The following is an 18,777-nucleotide window of genomic DNA, read 5'->3' as shown; positions in this document are numbered from 1 at the left end:
AGGAAAGAAAGGAGGATTCGAGGCCCTGCATACAAACCACCACGCATACAAACACACACACTAGGCTGCAGAGTGGACCTGGCATCCCTGGGACATATGTTACAGTCCCTGTAATAACCAATGAACCAGCCAGACACGTAAACACAGGGTGTCAGGGGGCTCTGAGAGGAATTCTGTTTTCCTGATGTAGCAGTTCCTCCCAGAGCTGCCCCTTGTCCAGAAGCCACACCCTGCTCCCAAGGCCAAAAACAGGATTTCTCCCTACCATATATTTTCTAGCAGTTTGTCCTTTCTATTTTCATGCTCTCAAGCAATAGGGCGCCACTTCCCAGGAGATACACTTCCACCCAGCTCACTTTAAGCTTTTTCTCAGGATGCAGTTTAAATTTTCCCTTTCTCCATTTCTTCCAATTACTTCTGCTGATTCTCCCACATATCACCTTCAATGGTTTGTGTTTTCCCAAGGTTACCATGTCTCCTTTAGTTGCTGCTTAGCCAAGCTATCTGGATTTTGTCCTTTTAATCTTTTCCCTATGAAGCAATCCCTCTAGCTCTTGATCATTTTCTTTTCTTTTCTCTGAACAACTCCGGTTCTTAGTAATGACTCACGTGGAACAAAAATATGTGTAACTTTTATGGAAATGCAATATGAGAAGCATATGTTTTCAATACTGGACTTAGGTGGCACATACAGATTCATGGTGCCCCTTTCACTTATTACAGTCCACAGACATACAAAAACGATGTAAAAATATTACATGTTATCACATACTATACGTATGAGAAAGGCAAGATGGGTGAGATAATATCTTTTATTGGACTAGCTTCTGTAGGTGAGAGAGACAAGCTTTTGAGCTACACAGAACCAGACCGGAAGAAGAACTCTGTGGAGCTCGAAAGCCTCTCTCTCTCACCAACAGAAGTTGGGCCAATAAAAGATATTAACTCACTCACCACAACACTGCAAACATAGTTTGTGTGTGTGTGTGTGTGTGTGTGTGTGTGAGAGAGAGAGACATGCTGCCACACATATGTCCTCCCCACATAGGGCTGAATAGGTCAGGAATGGGGGTTGTGGGGTAACACATTCGAAAATGGGAAAGATAGAAAAGATTATTCAGGCCAAAAGTGTATCCTTTAAACTATGGAAACCCAGGCCAAATTATTGTAATACTAGAGACTGTAAAATGTAGCAAGGGAGATGTGAAATAGAGATAAAGGCAGCTCTAAAGAGCTTTTCTGAACAAATGATACACTGGCAAATGCAAGTCCAAACCTTGTGGGTGCTGAGTTCCCCCTGGGAGCAGAAGAGTGCATTTCTGCTCAGAAAGCAGAAGGGGGCTGGATGCAGGGGCAGGCTCAAACAGGGAGTGCACATCCCTTGTATATAGCACGAGGGCCAATTCAGCAGAGGCCCCAGCTAATGCACAGGGTGCGGGCTGGGTGTGGTATAATTGGGTAGCACACGAGGAGTGTACAAGTTACTTTAGCCACTGAACTGAACAAGCCTCCACAGCTCTACAGCTGCTCCGTGGACTTGAAGGCAAGAATGTGTTCCTACTTCCTCTCCCCAACCCCCTGTGCATTAGCTGGAGCACACGCTGAGTAGCTGAGTTGTGTTCAGGGCCATGGTTTTGTACTATAAAGCAGATAAAGACAATAAGGAATTCTTGACTGACCTGATCCAAAGCCAGCTGAAGTCTGGAAAGAGTCCCATGTACTTCAGCGAGCTTTAGCTCAGGCTAAGGTTACCATACATCCGGATTTTCCTGGACATGTCCGGCTTTTTGGGCTCCAAATCCCCGTCCGGGGGGAAATCCCCAAAAGCCGGACATGTCCGGGAAAATCGGGACATGCGGGCGGCGGTGCTGGGCTGGGGGCCGGTGGGCCAGGGGCGCCGAGCGCCGGGGGCACCGAGCGCCAGGGGCCGGCGGGCCGAGCGCCGGCGGTGCCGGGGACCAGGGGGGCCGGGGCCGAGCGCTGGGGACCGGGGGCACCGAGCGCCGGCGGGGCCGGGGACCAGGGGCGCCGAGCGCCAGGGGCCGGCGGGGCCGAGCGCCGGGGACCGGGGGCACCGAGCGCCGGCGGGGCCGGGGACCAGGGGCGCCGAGCGCCGGGGGCCGGCGGGGCCGGGGGGGATGCTCGGCCAGGGGTCCGGGGGCCGGGCCAGGGGGTGCTGAGCGGGCCGGCGGGGCTGGGGGGTGCTCGGCCGGGGGTCCGGGGTCCGGGCCAGGGGGTGCTGAACGGGCCGGCGGGGCTGGGGGGTGCTGAGCGGGCCAAGGGTGCTCGGCCGGGGGTCCGGGGTCCGGGGACCGGCAGTGCTGGGCGGGCCAGGGGTGCTCGGCCGGGGGCCGGGCCCGGGGCCGGCACCCCAGGGCCCGAGCCGACCCAGGCTGGAGACGCCGGGGAGCCAGCCTGGGCCGCGCCTCCTCCCCCCACACCCCTCCTTACCTGCTTCAGGCTTCCCGCGAATCAAATGTTCGCGGGAAGCAGGGGAGGGGGCGGAGTTGGGGCGGGGACTTTGGGGAAGGGGCGGAGTTGGGGTGGGGGCGGGGCTGGGGCAGCGCGGTGGGTCGGGACGGGGGCAGTGCGGAGCGGGCGGGGGCTGGGTGGGTGGCACGGGCCGAATCCCCGCTGCTGCTGGGGAGCCCCGCGCCTCTCCCTCCCGCTTGTGGCTGCGGCTTCTTCCCGGCCGGACACGCCCCCCGGCTTGCCCCGCGCACATGCGGCGCGCGTCCAGCTGCTCCTTCCCGGCGGGAGGGAGACTAGGCGCGGGGGACGTGCGCCGCATGTGCCCGGGGCAGCGGGGGGCGCGTCGCGTAGGGAAGGAGCCACAGCCGCGAGCGGGAGGGAGAGGCGCGGGGCTCCCTGGCAGCAGCGGGGATTCGGCCTCTGCCACCCACCCAGCCCCCGCCCGCTCCGCGCTGCCCCCGCCCAGACCCACTGCGCCCCGCATATGTCCGTGGCAGGCCAGGGGGTGGGAGGCTCCACGGGGAGGGCAGCGCGTGGGGCCTGCTAATGCCCCAGGCCCCTTAAAACTTTTTTTTGCTCCGCCCCCCCTTTTTTTGCTCCGCCCCCCTTTTTGGCTCCGCCCCTGTCCCGGTATTTTACACTGGTAATCTGGTCACCCTAATGATAACCCTAGCTCAGGCCCCAAGTACGCTGGAGAGGAGAGTCACTCACTTCATTGCTTACACAGGCTGAGCACCACATGCAGTTAGAGAGAGCAGTACAGTATATTAAACTGCTGCCTGTGATACCGGTAGGCAGCTGCAAGGGGCGCCAGAGAGATTCTTCTCGATGCAGCACTAAATATGTGCTCTGTGGAAGGGTCAGCCCAGGCCTGATTTTAAAGCACAACCTGGGCCTGAACCCAACCCGAGAGTGTTGCCTTGTTTTCAGAACCAAGTTAAACCTGGCACTTCTTGAACCTGTCAGCGCTGCTGCCTTGTCACTGGGGCTTGGCCTGGTGTGAGCTCCATGCCCACGATCTGTCTCTGGTCACCACCTGCTTGTGGGGTTCGTGTGGCGGTGGCTGCATGTCCCACCCCTGCCAGCTGTCGCTGCCTCGCTGCACTGTGCATGCTGTGGGGTGAGAGGCGCTGTGACTTGGCAGCACACTCATACACAGAGCAGCGAGGTGGAGGTGGCTGGCAGGAGCAGGCACAAAGCTGCTGCTGCCCTGACTCCCCAGGCAGTAGGAGGTGATCAGAGACAACCCAATCCAAGCCCTACTGGGTTGGATTGTTTTCAGACCCATCCTGACCTGAACCTGGTGCTTGTAGTCAGGTTCGGTTCAGATTGCAATGTTCTACTCTGTGAACCTGATTTTCCTCTTAGGCATATCAGTGGAAATCGGGCTGGTCCTCTTTTCTCCAAAATCAATAGGGTTCTTCCCATTGATGCCTAAAACATGCCCTGGAATTTTGGAATTGATTGGATACAACGTTCAAAAGGTATTGCATTACAGCCAAACAGAGAAATGCCCTCAAGATGACTATGGAGTGTTGCTTCACTTGTCCAGTCAGAAACAGGAAGCCTGTGGGAGGGCTAGGTAGGCCACAAGAATGTAAAGAGTTGCAGAGACTGTTGAATTTCTTCTCTTCACTCTTCCCCAGAGAGGGTGTTGGAGAAATACTGTCTCCAAGGTCGCTCTTCCTGGCTGCGAAGGTGAAGACAGGAGAAAAAAGACAGTGGGTCCCTCTGGCCAGCCGGCCCGACACAGCGAGGTCTGCTCTGGCCAGCCGGCCACCGGAGTTAACGTTTAATGGAGTTAACGGAGTTAATGGTAAGCTAATGCTTACCGGTTAACCTTTTACATCTTTTACAACCTTAGCAGGAGTCAGACAATAATTATTTAAGGACAGTAAATGCTCAGATTCAAAAACTTAAAGCTTTATAACCATTAAAACACAAATTGTCAACATCAGAATATACAAAGAAAATATCCTCACATCAAACGCTAATAAGTCCCCAGACAGCAGGTTTCTTACTTTGCCTATCTTTTAATTTCAATTATTAGCAATGGAAATATTGGTTGGTTGGTTTGTGTGTGCATGGTGAAATCGACATTTACCAATATAAATCTAATCCTTCCAAGCCTAGTGATAAAGCACCTAGATGAGTATATAACTTGATAGACATAAACCGGGCTGCTGGCTTTTATAAGGGTTTGTCATGCCTCATTAACCTATTAGGCTTCTGTGAAAGAGTTAACAAAATAGTGGATGAGGGAGAACTGGGGTAAAAAAGCTTTTGATAAAGTCCTTCACAAGATTAAGATGCTATTAAGGAAATTTGTTATCTATGGGGTGGAAGGTAAAGTCCTGACATGGATTAAACACTAAATAAGTAGTAGAGAAACAAAGAGCAGGAATAAGAGGCCAATTCTCAGCATGAAAAGAGGTTAATAGTGGGGTGCTCCAGGGATCAACATCACGACCAGGGATGTTCAATATGTTTACTAAAGATCTCAGAGAAAGAGGTGAATAGCAAATAAGCAACATTTTGCTGATGGCACATTTTATTTGTTGCTGACTATCTGTTGGCTGCATTTGGCTCTCTCTCGCTCTGTGACATGTCAGCAAACAAATCACGAGTTTTGCCAACTGTTGGACTAAATAGGACTCACCTCGGTCATGTGGTATGGTTTCTGTTTCTTGATCAGATGATCTAACCTTTCTAATCAGAAATGCCTGAAGAAATCACTGGGGCATGGACTCTCTCCCACAGCAGACCTGGAGGATTGTAGAACATATAACATTTTTTGTTGTCCTCTTTTGCACAAGAAACATCTCTATATTTGGCTCCAAATTTAAAAATAGATTCCTTTCTGACTGATGGAGAGGGAAAGATTTAAGCTAGGTCTATTGTCTCTCTAGTAAATCTTTACATGCAATTATTTTTGTCGCATTGACAAAAAATAACTTCACACATTCATGGTTTTATTATCAGACTCTTGCTGGCTCATATAACTGCTAACGTACCAGGCCTGTGGCTGAGGGTATTCAGGAAGCTGCTGGGTATTTATATATGTGTATTTCATATGTACGCCATTGCCCCGATTGAATCCACTAGTAGCCATCTGATGTCTTCTTGCCATTTGCAAACCACTCCCCCAAGTCACTAATCATATATAGTATATATATACAGTGCTATTTGTGAGGGGTTCACATATGCTTGTTAATTATGTTGTTGCTGGAACCCTCTAGGCCCTGATTCAGCAGCCCATCCCTTTTCAGCAAAGCATTTAAGCACAAGCATTAAAATTTAAGTGTGGGCTCAAAATTAAGCATGTGCTTAATTGCTTTGCTGAATCAAGACTGTCTTACTAATGTATTATGCCCCTCCTTATAAAAAAACATTTTTCATTAATCTTCTAAAACCAAGTGCATTTTGTAATATACTCGTCTTCTATTTTCTCCTACCTTTCACCATGCACCAGACTCACTTTCTGACAACTCAGAGCAGAATAGTAATTGTGGGTGTGTTATTGATTCCACTTTACAATGGATGCTGACATGTTCCTTTGTCCTACTTGTTAGATTAACTCTATTAGTGCCAGGCAGAACTCTGGGAAAATGCTCTATTAAGTGTGTGCCATCATCCCTCTGAATATCTGAAATACTAATGTCATCTTGTAGCTACCAAGTCCATTTAGACTCCTGTTTAGCAAAGCACTTCAGCGCATGCTTAAACCTAAGGATTTTTAGATGCTTTGCTGACTAGGAAAGGACTTACGAACATGCTTAAAGCTAAGCATGTGTTTAGATGTTTTGTTAAATCATGGGTTATACCAGTCATCTCCCACTAAAGATAACTAGTGGTGAATTGATGTTGTTGATTCTCATTGTCTTCATCGGTTGCTCCATATGAAGTGCCAGGACAAGATCAGCAATGAAGCTATTCGTACCTGGACCCACCACCTACCTCCATCAGCACTGGTTTGGTTTTGGTGGCTTTCTTGGGACAGCCACATTGTGATGCAAGACCAACAAATTACAAAGCAAGTTTACCAAGCAAAGCTGGTACACGGCCGGTAATCAAATGAAGTGCATGCTCAAACTCGGTGTGTCATAACAAATTGAATCAATGTGACAAAGAATATGCAGAGAAGAAAGTTTCCAGTTCCTTATATGCCAATGCTAGGAGTCTGGGTAACAACAAGAGAAGTTGGAAATTCTAATTATAAGAAGTTTGATATGTGTCATTACTGAAATCTGGTGGGCCAATTCATATACCTGGAATGTTAAAACCACTGGTTATAACCTGTTCAGGAATGACAGGGTGGGTAAAAAAAGGAGGGAGTGGTACTCTATGTTAAAGACACTATTATCTGTTTCAGAGTTACAACAGGATATTAAATTCATGTGGTTCAATGGGGTAGCTAACAAAACCCAGGATGGGTGCTGGTGGGGGGCAGTTACATACCACCTAATCAAACCAGAGAACAGGATGAGTTATTCCTTAAGCACTTGTCTGTAATGTATAGAAAGAAAAATTGTGTTGTTATGGGGGACTTCAGTTTAGGAGACATGCTGGAGGTCTCATGCAGCCAATAGTAAAACATCAGTAAAATTTCTAAAAATTATGGTAATAATTTTCTAATGCAAAAGGTATTGCACAGAGCAGGAGGTAACTCTATTTTGGACCTCATTACGATGGATAAAGATGAGTTAATCACTGGACTGGAAGTTGGTGGTTACTATGCACCAGTGACCATGACTTGATTGTATTCAATACGTGCAAACAGTGGACAGTCCCAACCAGTAATATACATACTTGGAGCTTCAAGAGAGCTATTTTCCCAAATCTAAGGAAAATTATGAGCAAAATTGATTACGGGGAAAAATTTAGACAGAAAAATGTGAATTAAAATTGGGTGTTCTTTAGGAAAAGCTTATTAGATCACCAACAAACCACAATTCCACAATCAAAAAAAAAAGAGGACAATTTGGCTAAAAGACCATCCTGGTGAAGTGAAGATTGCAATTAGGAATAAAAAAGCAATGTATATGTCAAGATTGATTCCCCACTCTGGCACTTCGAGTGCAGAAGGTGGGGGCCCGCCAGGATTCTAAAAATTAATACTGGCCATTCCAGGCTTGTATTAAACTTCCAAGGTTACAGCTTTTATCTGACATTGGCTTGGTAAACGCTGCCACCACCCAAATGCAAAAAAAACCCCACCACCAACAAAAAAACCCTTGAACCCAGGAAGGAGCACTTCGGAATTCTTCCCTGTGGGGTACCCTCAAGCCCTTTCACCCCCTTCCAGGGAAGAGCTGAGAAAGAAAACAAAGGAAATTAGCTGTTGCCAACAGCTAATTAAACAACAAGCACAAACCTCTTAGGACACCAAAAATCCAATTTTGTTCTTAAAAAAGGTAAATTTTATTAAAACAAGAAGAAAGAAAATACATCTGGAATTTAGTCTTTTGCTAGATTTTAAAAGAGCAATTCCAAAAATCGAGCACCCAAAATAGCTTTCTTGAGGTTCAGCTTAAAGGTTACGAGCAAACAAAAGCATTTGGGGTTAACACAGAAGAGTCCACAAGCCAATAAGAAATAAAAGAAATAAACCTGATTGCATCTAGCTAAACATTCTGATCTACTTACACATTTGGAGTTCAGAGAAGTAGTTCTAAGCATGATCTGATGATTTATGATCAGACCTGGATTAAGCTGCTTATAGCATGGCTGCTCTGTCCCTCCAGCCCACAGAACAACAGACAAAGGGAAAGTTTCTTTCCCAATTTTAAAAAGTTCTACCTTCCCATTGGCTCTTTTGGGCAGGTGCCCACTTTTTTTTTCTTTACCTGGGGGACTTTTTAACTCTTTACAGGTAAAGCAAGTAAAGAACAGCTACCAAGAGGAATTTTACAGCTAACTGGCTGGCTGGGTGTCCATCAAAGGGAGCTACCCCATCCCCCTTTATTTATCACAGTATAACATACAGAAAAAAGGGGAAATTGATAGAAAAATCTATATAAATTAGAAGTTATGAAGCACAAGAAATGGATAAGGGAAGCTAAAAGGCATCCGGGCAAACTCCAGGTTTGCAGGGAAAAGGATAATAAGGAGGTTTTTTTAAGTGTATTAGGAACAAAGTAAATCCTAGTATTGCTATAGGCCTATTACTAGATGGAGGTGGTAAAATGTTAATAATGATGCCAAAAAAAGCAGAACTATTTAGCAAATATTTCTGTTCTGCATCTGGAAAGAGGCAGGATTGTGTACTTATATCACATGAGGATGATGAAATACTTTCCAGTCCATTAGTAACTAAGGAGGATGTTAAACAATCTCCTAGGGATAAGTTTTATTAAATCAGCAGCACTAGATAACTTGTTCCAAAGACTACTAAAAGAATTGGCCATGGAGATCTCTGACTGCCAGTGTTAATTTTAAGTAAATCCAGAGACATTCCACAAGACTGGAAGAGTGCTAATGTTGTGCCAGTATTTGAAAAGGCAAGCAGGATAACCCAAATAACTATGGGCCAGTTAGCCTGACATCAATCCCGGGCAAAATAATGGAAAAGCTGATATGTGAGTCAAATTGATAAAAAATACAAGTAATGCCAGTCAACATGGTTTTAGGAAAAATAGGTCTTGTCAAACAAACATGATTTCATTCTTTGAAGACATTACAAGTTTGGTTGATAAAGGTAATTGTGTAGATATACGTACACTTTTGTAAGGTGTTTGAGTTAGTACCTCATGACATTCTGATTTAAAAGTTAGCATGATACAATATCAATAAAGCACGTGTTAAATGGAGTAAGAACTGGTTAACAGATTTCAAAAAGTAGTTGTCAATGGGAAATCAGCATTGATTGGGGATATTGCCAGGGCATTCCACAGCAATTGGTACTAGCCCTGATGCTAGTCTACATTTTGATCAGTGATCTGACAGTAAATATAAAATCACTGCTGATGACATTTTCAGATGACACAAAGATGGGAGGAGTGGTAAATAATGATAGGCAGAGGGCAGTCAGAGAGAGCAATCTGGATCGCTTGGTAAACTCGGACTATTCAAATAAAACATGTTTTAATGGAGCCAAATGCAAGGTCATACATCTAGGAACGAGGAATGCAGGACGCAGCTACAGAATGGGGACTCAATCCTGAAAAGCAGTGACTCTGAAAAAGACCTAGGGTCATACTGAACACGTAACTGAACATGCGCTCCTAGTGCAATGCTGGGGCAAAAGAAGGGCGAATGTGATCCTGGGATGTATTAAATGGGGGAATAGTGTGTAGGAGTCGGGAGATGATTTTACCACCGCTCTGCACTGGTGAGCCACGTATTGGAACCCTGCATCCAGTTCTGGTGTCCACATTTTAAAAGGATGTTGAAAAATTGGAGAGGGAGTGGAAAAAAATGATTTGAGGACGGGAGAAAATGCCTTACAGTGAGAGACTGAATAGAACAATCTGTTTAGCTTATCAAAAAATAATAAAAAAAAGGTTTAGAGGTGACTTGATTACAGTGCGTAAGTACTTTCACAGGGAGAAAATACCGGATACTAAAAATCTTTTTAATCTAGTGGAGAAAGGAGTAACAAGAACCAATGACTGAAAGCTGAAGCCAGACAAATTCAGAATAGGACCGAGGTACATAATTTCAACAGTGAGGGTGATAAACCATTGGAACAAACTACCAAGGGAAGTGATGAATCCTCCATCGCTTACTATCTTAATATCAAGACTGGATGCCTTTCTGGAAGATATGCTGTAGCCAAACACAAGTTATTGGGCTCAGTACAGGGATAACGGGGTGAAAGTTAATGGCCTGTGATATACATGAGGTCAGACTAGATGATCTAATGGGCCCTTCTAGCATTAACCTCTATGAATCTATGAACGAGCATCATCAGTGTCCAATATAATATAATTTCATAGATTCCAAGGCCTGAAGAGACCATTGTGATCATCTAGTCTGACCTCCTGCATAACACAGGCCATAGAACTTCCCCCAGATAATTCCTAAAGCAGATCTTATAGAAAAATATCCAGTCTTCATTTAAGAATTGTCAAAGATGGAGAATCCACCATGACCCTTGGGAAATTGTTCCAATGGTTAATTACCTTCTCTGTAAAAAATGTACACCTTATTTCCAGTCTGAATTTGTCTAGTTGCAACTTCTAGCAATTGGATTGTGTTATACCTTTCTGAGATAGATTGCAGAGCCCATTATTAAATATGTGTTCCCCATATAGATACTTACTAACTGTAATCAAGTCACTCTTTAACCCTGTCTTTGTTAGATTGAGCTCTTTGAGTTTTTCACGGTAAGCCATGTTTTCTAATCCTTTATTTATTCTTGTGGCTCTTCCTTGATTTATCAACATCTTTCTTGAATTGTAGGCACTAGAACTGGACACACTATTCCAGCAGCAGTCTCACCAGTGTAAAACATAAAGGTAAAATAATAATTCTTAATCAAGATTCCCCTGTTTACGCATCCCAGGATAGCATTAGCACTGGGAGCTCATGTTCATCTGATTATCCACGACCCCCAAATTCTCTTCAGAGACTCTACTTCCCAAGATAGAGTCCCCCATTCTGTAAGTATGATCTACATTCCTTGTTCCTGGATGTATACATTTACATTTAGCCATATTAAAAATGCATAATTTGCTTGCACCCAGTTTACTAAGCAATCTAGATTGCTCTGAATCATATGCTTGAATCATGTAGGTGGGATTATTTTTTCCATTGGCAACAATGATCAAACCCATGCAACTTGCCTGATATGTTTTCATAGATTAAGGGCGCATAAGACCCCTGCCAGGTGAGTCCCATTTGTGATGATTTAGTATATGTCTGTATGCATCTATATCAAAACTATAAACTCCATTGTGTGAGCATGATTGGGTTATAAGAATGTCCTATGCTTTCCTTTTTGTCTTTTTGCCTTCATCTTGGACTGAAATTCCAAAAGGTATTGACAGAAGGCAAATAATACAGAGTGATATGGGGTTGTTATTGTGGAGGGTCTCCTATTCAAATAAAAGCACCCTTGGACAATGAGTTAGTTACTCTCCGGAGAAACCCATCCTTCCCAGTGAGCTGGTAACCAAGCAGTAGATCACCTGATGGGGGACCTTGATCACCTGATACTGATAAGAAGGGCTACATGAAAGAGGAGACAGGAAAGTCATAAAAGTACAAGGTTTGCTCTTGGTAGCACTCTCTCACCAGCTAGAAAAAGAAGGCAAGACTGGCCAGGAGGAAGGAAGGAGGAAAGTAAGCTCTTGGGACCCCAAAAGGACTGACCAAAACTGAAAGGGCTGTGAGTGGTGAGGATAGTGGAGAGAAGGATTTTTTGTGCAGATGTTTATTATTTGTACATGGATCTGTAAGTCTCTTGCGCTTTCCCTATGTGTAAAGTGTGCACGTGTTTAGAAATCCCTATGCACAGTTTCTGTGTTACTTGTTTACACTGTCATGTAGCTCCAAAGAGAGAAACAGTAAAATAGGATGTCAAACATGTGGTCTGCACCTGGAATGTGTACATAGAGCTCAGGAGCCAGAGAGAGTGTGCCTAAAGTCTGCCCGATTCCTGCAAGCCAGGAGCACAAGTCTCAAGGTTTGGGTCCAGTACAGCAGCCTGGTGAGTGTCTAGCAGGGGGAGCTCATCAGGGTTGTAACCATTTTTGTGCAAAGTCTTGTCATTTGCAACTATAGCAAGATACATAGTCAGAAAACCTATATAAGCTGAGGCATGGCTTTTGTAGAGAGGAGATTTCCTCATCATCACCGCGCCTTGTGTTGCCACAAGCGTTTCCTTTGTTGTTGCAGAGCGCCAGTGCCAAGAGTTCCACAAGCTCGTCTGTTACACAGGAGGTCAGAACAGGTGATCATGGTGGTCCCTTCTGGCTTAAAGCCTATGAAGTGCTTGTAAGTGATAAGTAGCCCAGTGTCACAATAACCCAGCTGACTCTTGCTAAAACACATTGATGGGATCATTCCCACTCCTAATTACTGAACACAACCTTGCTGCCCCTTGACCTATTCCCCTTCTTTCATGTGGAGAAGAGGGCTGCCTCCCCTCCCCAAAAGTGACTCTGCCAATGGTTTGCTGAGCAGCTAAGAACAGCATGCCCGACAGAACTAAGCAGGTGGGTTACACCACTGGTTACATGTCCATTAGCACATGCTGCTTCCATGCAAAATGTATTAGCTGCTCTCTCAGTTCCACACAACAACGGAATGCCAGAGCATGTAACTACTAGAAGCAGCAAGGAGGGAAAGAGAATGAAGGAGTACTCGACCGAGACCCAAAGTACTAGCCTAGGGCTTAGCACTTGGCAGATAATCAGCACACCAGACAACTATTATCAGTCAGCATCCTGCTCCCACTTTCATCTTGGTTTCTGTTGTTACATTTAATGACATAACAGATGTATTAATTTGCATCTTTATACAGATATATAAGATCTACAAATAGGTGGGTGGGCATGACCCAATTTTCCAAATTATTCAGCACCTTTAGCTTACGTATGTGTGTTCATTAGAATGTATTTTGACACACATGTGAGCTGCAGTGAGAAAATCCCTGTGCATCGTTCCCTTGAACATCTGAAACCTGATCATCTTGCCAGCCGGCTTTGCATAACTCCCCTTGAAGTTGATGGGAGTTACTCAGATCCCAGGGTGGCAGGATCAGGACCTCACATTCAGTGGTAGGGAAAGAGCAGCATGTTGGCAGGTGCCTAATTGCAGCGTAGACATACCCTAAGAGGCCAGGCCATTAGGACTGCTGGTAAGGAGAAACCAGCTCTGGGAGAAACAGGGCCAGTGATACCCTATCTGTGGAAGGAGGCTGGATGATGCTACTGTCAGTATTCTATAGTTTAATTTATGGGCCGTGAGTTATTTATCAATATTTCCCTTCAGCATCTAAACATGCTGTTTGTGAGCAGCTGCTGGAATGACACCCTGCCTGCATGATGATGACTAAGAAAGATGCTGCTTCTGGCACGGAGAATCTCTGATTTAAATGCATGGGCCTCAGTGAGTGTTACAGAATCTCTTCTGCACTGACTCACTGAGGCACAGGCCTGAGTAAGGGGAGGTGCAGACCTGCGTTGCCCCAGGGGGAGCTCTGGTCGCTGTTGTGCCTGAGAACACAGGCCTCCAAGAGCTGCCAGGTGCACAAGGGAAATGCGCACACTGCAGTGCCCCTTAGGATGTGCTCCATGCTCCCGTCTCTGTGGCTAGCCAACTCTGCAGACTGGTGCAGCAGCGGGGAAATGCTTTCACCTCTTCCCACTTTTGTTGTCTTGCACCCCTAAGGGCTCCCAGAGGGAGCAGTCCCTGCATTTCCCAGAGTGCAAGAACTGCAACTGCGTCAGCCCTTGCATGTGAGAAAAGGGCGTAAAAGGGAGGAAGGTCCTTTGTGCCATCACCCCTGCACACCCGCACCAGGGCCAGGTAGGATGTGGCCATATATTTGTGAGATGCTGCCGGTGTGACACCTTGTGAGTGCGATGACTAAGGATGCTGCTGCTGCTGGTGGCAGAGATAATCTCCAGTTTAATTTATGGGCCTCAGCTTGTGTATAACGATACAGTTGTAGATATAATGTAATCCTGTCACTGTCTGTGTGCAGAGCACAGCTGTCAATCAACTATGCTTTGCATCAGCACGTTTTGATATAAATATGTATGCTCCCTCTCTATCCATATTGTTATTAATGTTCCAGTAGTGCCGACAGGCTTCAACAGAGATCAGGGCTGCATTGTGCCAGGTGCTGAACAAATGCATAGTGAGACGTAGTTGCTGCAGCAAAGCGCTTACAATCTAAATATCCGGGGCAGACAAAGGTGGGGAGAGGAAACAGTCACAGAGAGGGGAAGTGACTGGCCCAAGGTCACAGCAGGTCAGCAGCAAAGCTAGGAATACAACCCAGGTTTTCTGCCTCCCTATAAAGTGTCTTTGTCAAGGCTGCTTCCCCACTTTGAACTTTAGGGTACAAATGTGGGGGCCTGCATGAAACTTCTAAGCTTAACTACCAGCTTAGATCTGGTCCGCTGCCACCACTTTCGATGCTAATTCCCTTCCCTGGGTAGCCTTGAGAGACTCTTCACCAATTCCCTGGTAAATACAGATCCAAACCCCTTGGATCTTAAAACAAGGAGAAATTAACCATTCCACCTCCTCCCTTCCACCAGCTCCTGGTGGATCAAGATCCAACCCCCTTGGATCTAAAAACAAGGAAAATCAATCAGGTTCTTAAAAAGAAGGCTTTTAATTAAAGAAAAGGTAAAAATCATCTCCGTAAAATCAGGATGGAAAATAACTTTATAGGGTAATCAAACTTAAAGAGCGCAGAGGACCCCCCTCTAGCCTTAGGTTCAAAGTTACAGCAAACAGAGGTAAACACCCTAGTAAAAGGTACATTTACAAGTTGAGAAAACAAAGGTAAACTAACACGCCTTGCCTGGCTGTTTACTTACAAGTTTGAAATATGAGAGACTTGTTCAGAAAGATGTGGAGAGCCTGGATTGATGTCTGGTCCCTCTTAGTCCCAAGAGTGAACAACTTTCCAAACAAAGAGCACAAACAAAAGCCTTCCCCCCCACAAGATTTGAAAGTATCTTGTCCACTTATTGGTCCTTTGGGTCAGGTGTCAGCCAGGTTACCTGAGCTTCTTAACCCTTTACAGGTAAAAGGATTTTGGAGTCTCTGGCCAGGAGGGATTTTATAGTACTGTACACAAGAGAGCTGTTACCCTTCCCTTTATAGTTATGACAGTCTTATACACTCCCAGTTCCAATAAGCAAAGGATTTTCCATGGGGGGGGCAGGGCAAGTCCTCACCACTTAGAGGCAGGAGAATTAAAAAAAAAAAAAAAAGACATGTTGGGGAGTGGAACTTCCCAGCTTTATAAATTCCAGTTTACAGGACCATGGCAAAACCAGGATCTGTGCACAGAGACAGAAACTTCACAAGGCGGGCTGAGTTAAAGCAAAATCCCCTCTCTAGGGCCATGAGTCTCCTTTCTCTCACACTGGTGTCAATCAGGAGTAACCCCTTTGAAGTCTGTGGGATTGCACCTTTTTGTAAATCAGGCAGTTGTTGACAAGTCTCACACTTTTATCGTGAGTCTCACAATATCTGGTGTTTAGGTTGGTTTTTAAACCCCAGGTGCTGGAATCAAGAGATTGTCTGAGAATCTCAGTTTTCATTGGGAAAAAAAAAAAACCAAATAGTAAGTTTCTAGTGTTCACAGCTGAAGAGAAAAGCTGGAAAGTGAGATCTCAGTGAACCATGAAGACCCAGGAACCAGAAGGTAAAGAAAAAGAAACCTCATCTTATTGTTGTTATAGAACTCTTGTGATTTTTAAGTCATTTTCATGTGGGGCGGGAGAGGGCAGTTGAATGTAACTCACGATTTTTAAATGCTTGGTGTTGGCAATAGTGATCTGAGTAAGTGAGATGATTATAAAGGTTTTCATGGTTTATTTTAATAGGGTCCTTATGAACCTAACAAAAAAAAAAGTTAAATTCCATCCTAATCTCTTGTTCACATTGTCTTCATGCAACTTGTGTCCTTAAATGACCCTCCTCAAAAAAACAGGACTAGCTGTAAATGCAATACAACATAGATAGGGAAGCTCCCCTGTGTCTAGAGAACCTCGCTAGACAGGAAGACCTCTGTTCTGTCTGAAAGAAACCCAGCCTCTTTCTAAGGGTTTGTCTACACTACAGGTTCTGTTGGGATAACTTATATCACTCAAGGATGTGAATAAGTCACTTATAATAAGAGCTTCTCCCACCGACATAGGTACCATCGCTCTCATAGATTATAGGACTGGAAGGGACCTTGAGAGGTCATCGAGTCCAGTCCCCTGCCCGCATGGCAGGACCAAATACTGCCTAGACCATCCCTAATAGACATTTATCTAACCTACTCTTAAATATCTCCAGAGACGGAGATTCCACAACCTCCCTAGGCAATTTGTTCCAGTGTTTAACCACCCTGACAGTTAGGAACTTTTTCCTAATGTCCAATCTAGACCTCCCTTGCTGCAGTTTAAACCCATTGTTTCTGGTTCTATCCTTAGAGGCTAAGGTGAACAAGTTCTCTCCCTCCTCCTTATGACACCCTTTTATATACCTGAAAACTGCTATCATGTCCCCTCTCAGTCTTCTCTTTTCCAAACTAAACAAACCCAATTCTTTCAGCCTTCCTTCATAGGTCATGTTCTCAAGACCTTTAATCATTCTTGTTGCTCTTCTTTGGACCCTTTCCAGTTTCTCCACATCTTTTTTAAAATGCGGCGCCCAGAACTGGACACAATACTCCAGCTGAGGCCTAACCAGAGCAGAGTAGAGCGGAAGAATGACTTCTCGTGTCTTGCTCACAACACACCTGTTAATGCATCCCAGAATCATGTTTGCTTTTTTTGCAACAGCATCACACTGTTGACTCATATTTAGCTTGTGGTCCACTATAACCCCTAGATCCCTTTCTGCCGTACTCCTTCCTAGACAGTCTTTTCCCATTCTGTATGTGTGAAATTGATTTTTCCTTCCTAAGTGGAGCACTTTGCATTTGTCTTTGTTAAACTTCATCCTGTTTAACTCAGACCATTTCTCCAATTTGTCCAGATCATTTTGAATTATGACCCTGTCCTCCAAAGTAGTTGCAATCCCTCCCAGTTTGGTATCATCCGCAAACTTAATAAGCGTACTTTCTATGCCAATATCTAAGTCGTTGATGAAGATATTGAACAGAGCCGGTCCCAAAACAGACCCCTGCGGTACCCCACTCGTTACGCCTTTCCAGCAGGATTGGGAACCATTAATAACAACTCTCTGAGTACGATTATCCAGCCAGTTATGCACCCACCTTATAGTAGCCCCATCTAATTTGTATTTGCCTAGTTTATCAATAAGAATATCATGCGAGACCGTATCAAATGCCTTACTAAAGTCTAGGTATACCACATCCACCGCTTCACCCTTATCCACAAGGCTCGTTATCCTATCAAAGAAAGCTATCAGATTGGTTTGACATGATTTGTTCTTCACAAATCCATGCTGGCTATTCCCTATCACCTTACCACCTTCCAAGTGTTGGCAGATGATTTCCTTAATTACTTGCTCCATTATCTTCCCTGGCACAGAAGTTAAACTAACTGGTCTGTAGTTACCTGGGTTGTTTTTATTTCCCTTTTTATAGATGGGCACTATATTTGCCCTTTTCCAGTCTTCTGGAATCTCTCCCGTCTCCCATGACTTTCCAAAGATAATAGCTAGAGGCTCAGATACCTCCTCTATTAGCTCCTTGAGTATTCTAGGATGCATTTCATCAGGCCCGGGTGACTTGCAGGCATCTAACTTTTCTAAGTGATGTTTAACTTGTTCTTTTTTTATTTTATCCGCTAAACCTACCCCCTTCCCATTAGCATTCACTATGTTAGGCATTCCTTCAGACTTCTCGGTGAAGACCGAAACAAAGAAGTCATTAAGCATCTCTGCCATTTCCAAGTTTCCTGTTACTGTTTCTCCCTCTTCACTAAGCAGTGGGCCTACCCTGTCTTTGGTCTTCCTCTTGCTTCTAATGTATTGATAAAAAGTCTTCTTGTTTCCTTTTATTCCCGTAGCTAGTTTGAGCTCATTTTGTGCCTTTGCCTTTCTAATCTTGCCCCTGCATTCCTGTGTTGTTTGCCTATATTCATCCTTTGTAATCTGTCCTAGTTTCCATTTTTTATATGACTCCTTTTTATTTTTTAGATCGTGCAAGATCTCGTGGTTAAGCCAAGGTGGTCTTTTGCCACATTTTCTATCTTTCCTAACCAGCGGAATAGCTTGCTTTTGGGCCCTTAATAGTGTCCCTTTGAAAAACTGCCAACTCTCCTCAGTTGTTTTTCCCCTCAGTCTTGATTCCCATGGGACCTTACCTATCAGCTCTCTGAGCTTCCCAAAATCTGCCTTCCTGAAATCCATTGTCTCTATTTTGCTGTTCTCCCTTCTACCCTTCCTTAGAATTGCAAAGTCTATGATTTCATGATCACTTTCACCCAGGCTGCCTTCTACTTTCACATTCTCAACGAATTCCTCCCTATTTGTTAAAATCAAGTCTAGAACAGCTTCCCCCCTAGTAGCTTTTTCAACCTTCTGAAATAAAAAGTTGTCTCCAATGCAGTCCAAGAATTTGTTGGATAGTCTGTTCCCCGCTGTGTTATTTTCCCAACATATATCCGGATAGTTGAAGTCCCCCATCACCACCAAATCTTGGGCTTTGGATGATTT

Source organism: Malaclemys terrapin, chromosome 1 (assembly GCF_027887155.1).
Source record: "Malaclemys terrapin pileata isolate rMalTer1 chromosome 1, rMalTer1.hap1, whole genome shotgun sequence".
NCBI lineage: Eukaryota > Metazoa > Chordata > Testudines > Emydidae > Malaclemys > Malaclemys terrapin.
Note: the sequence above shows the minus strand (reverse complement) of the source record.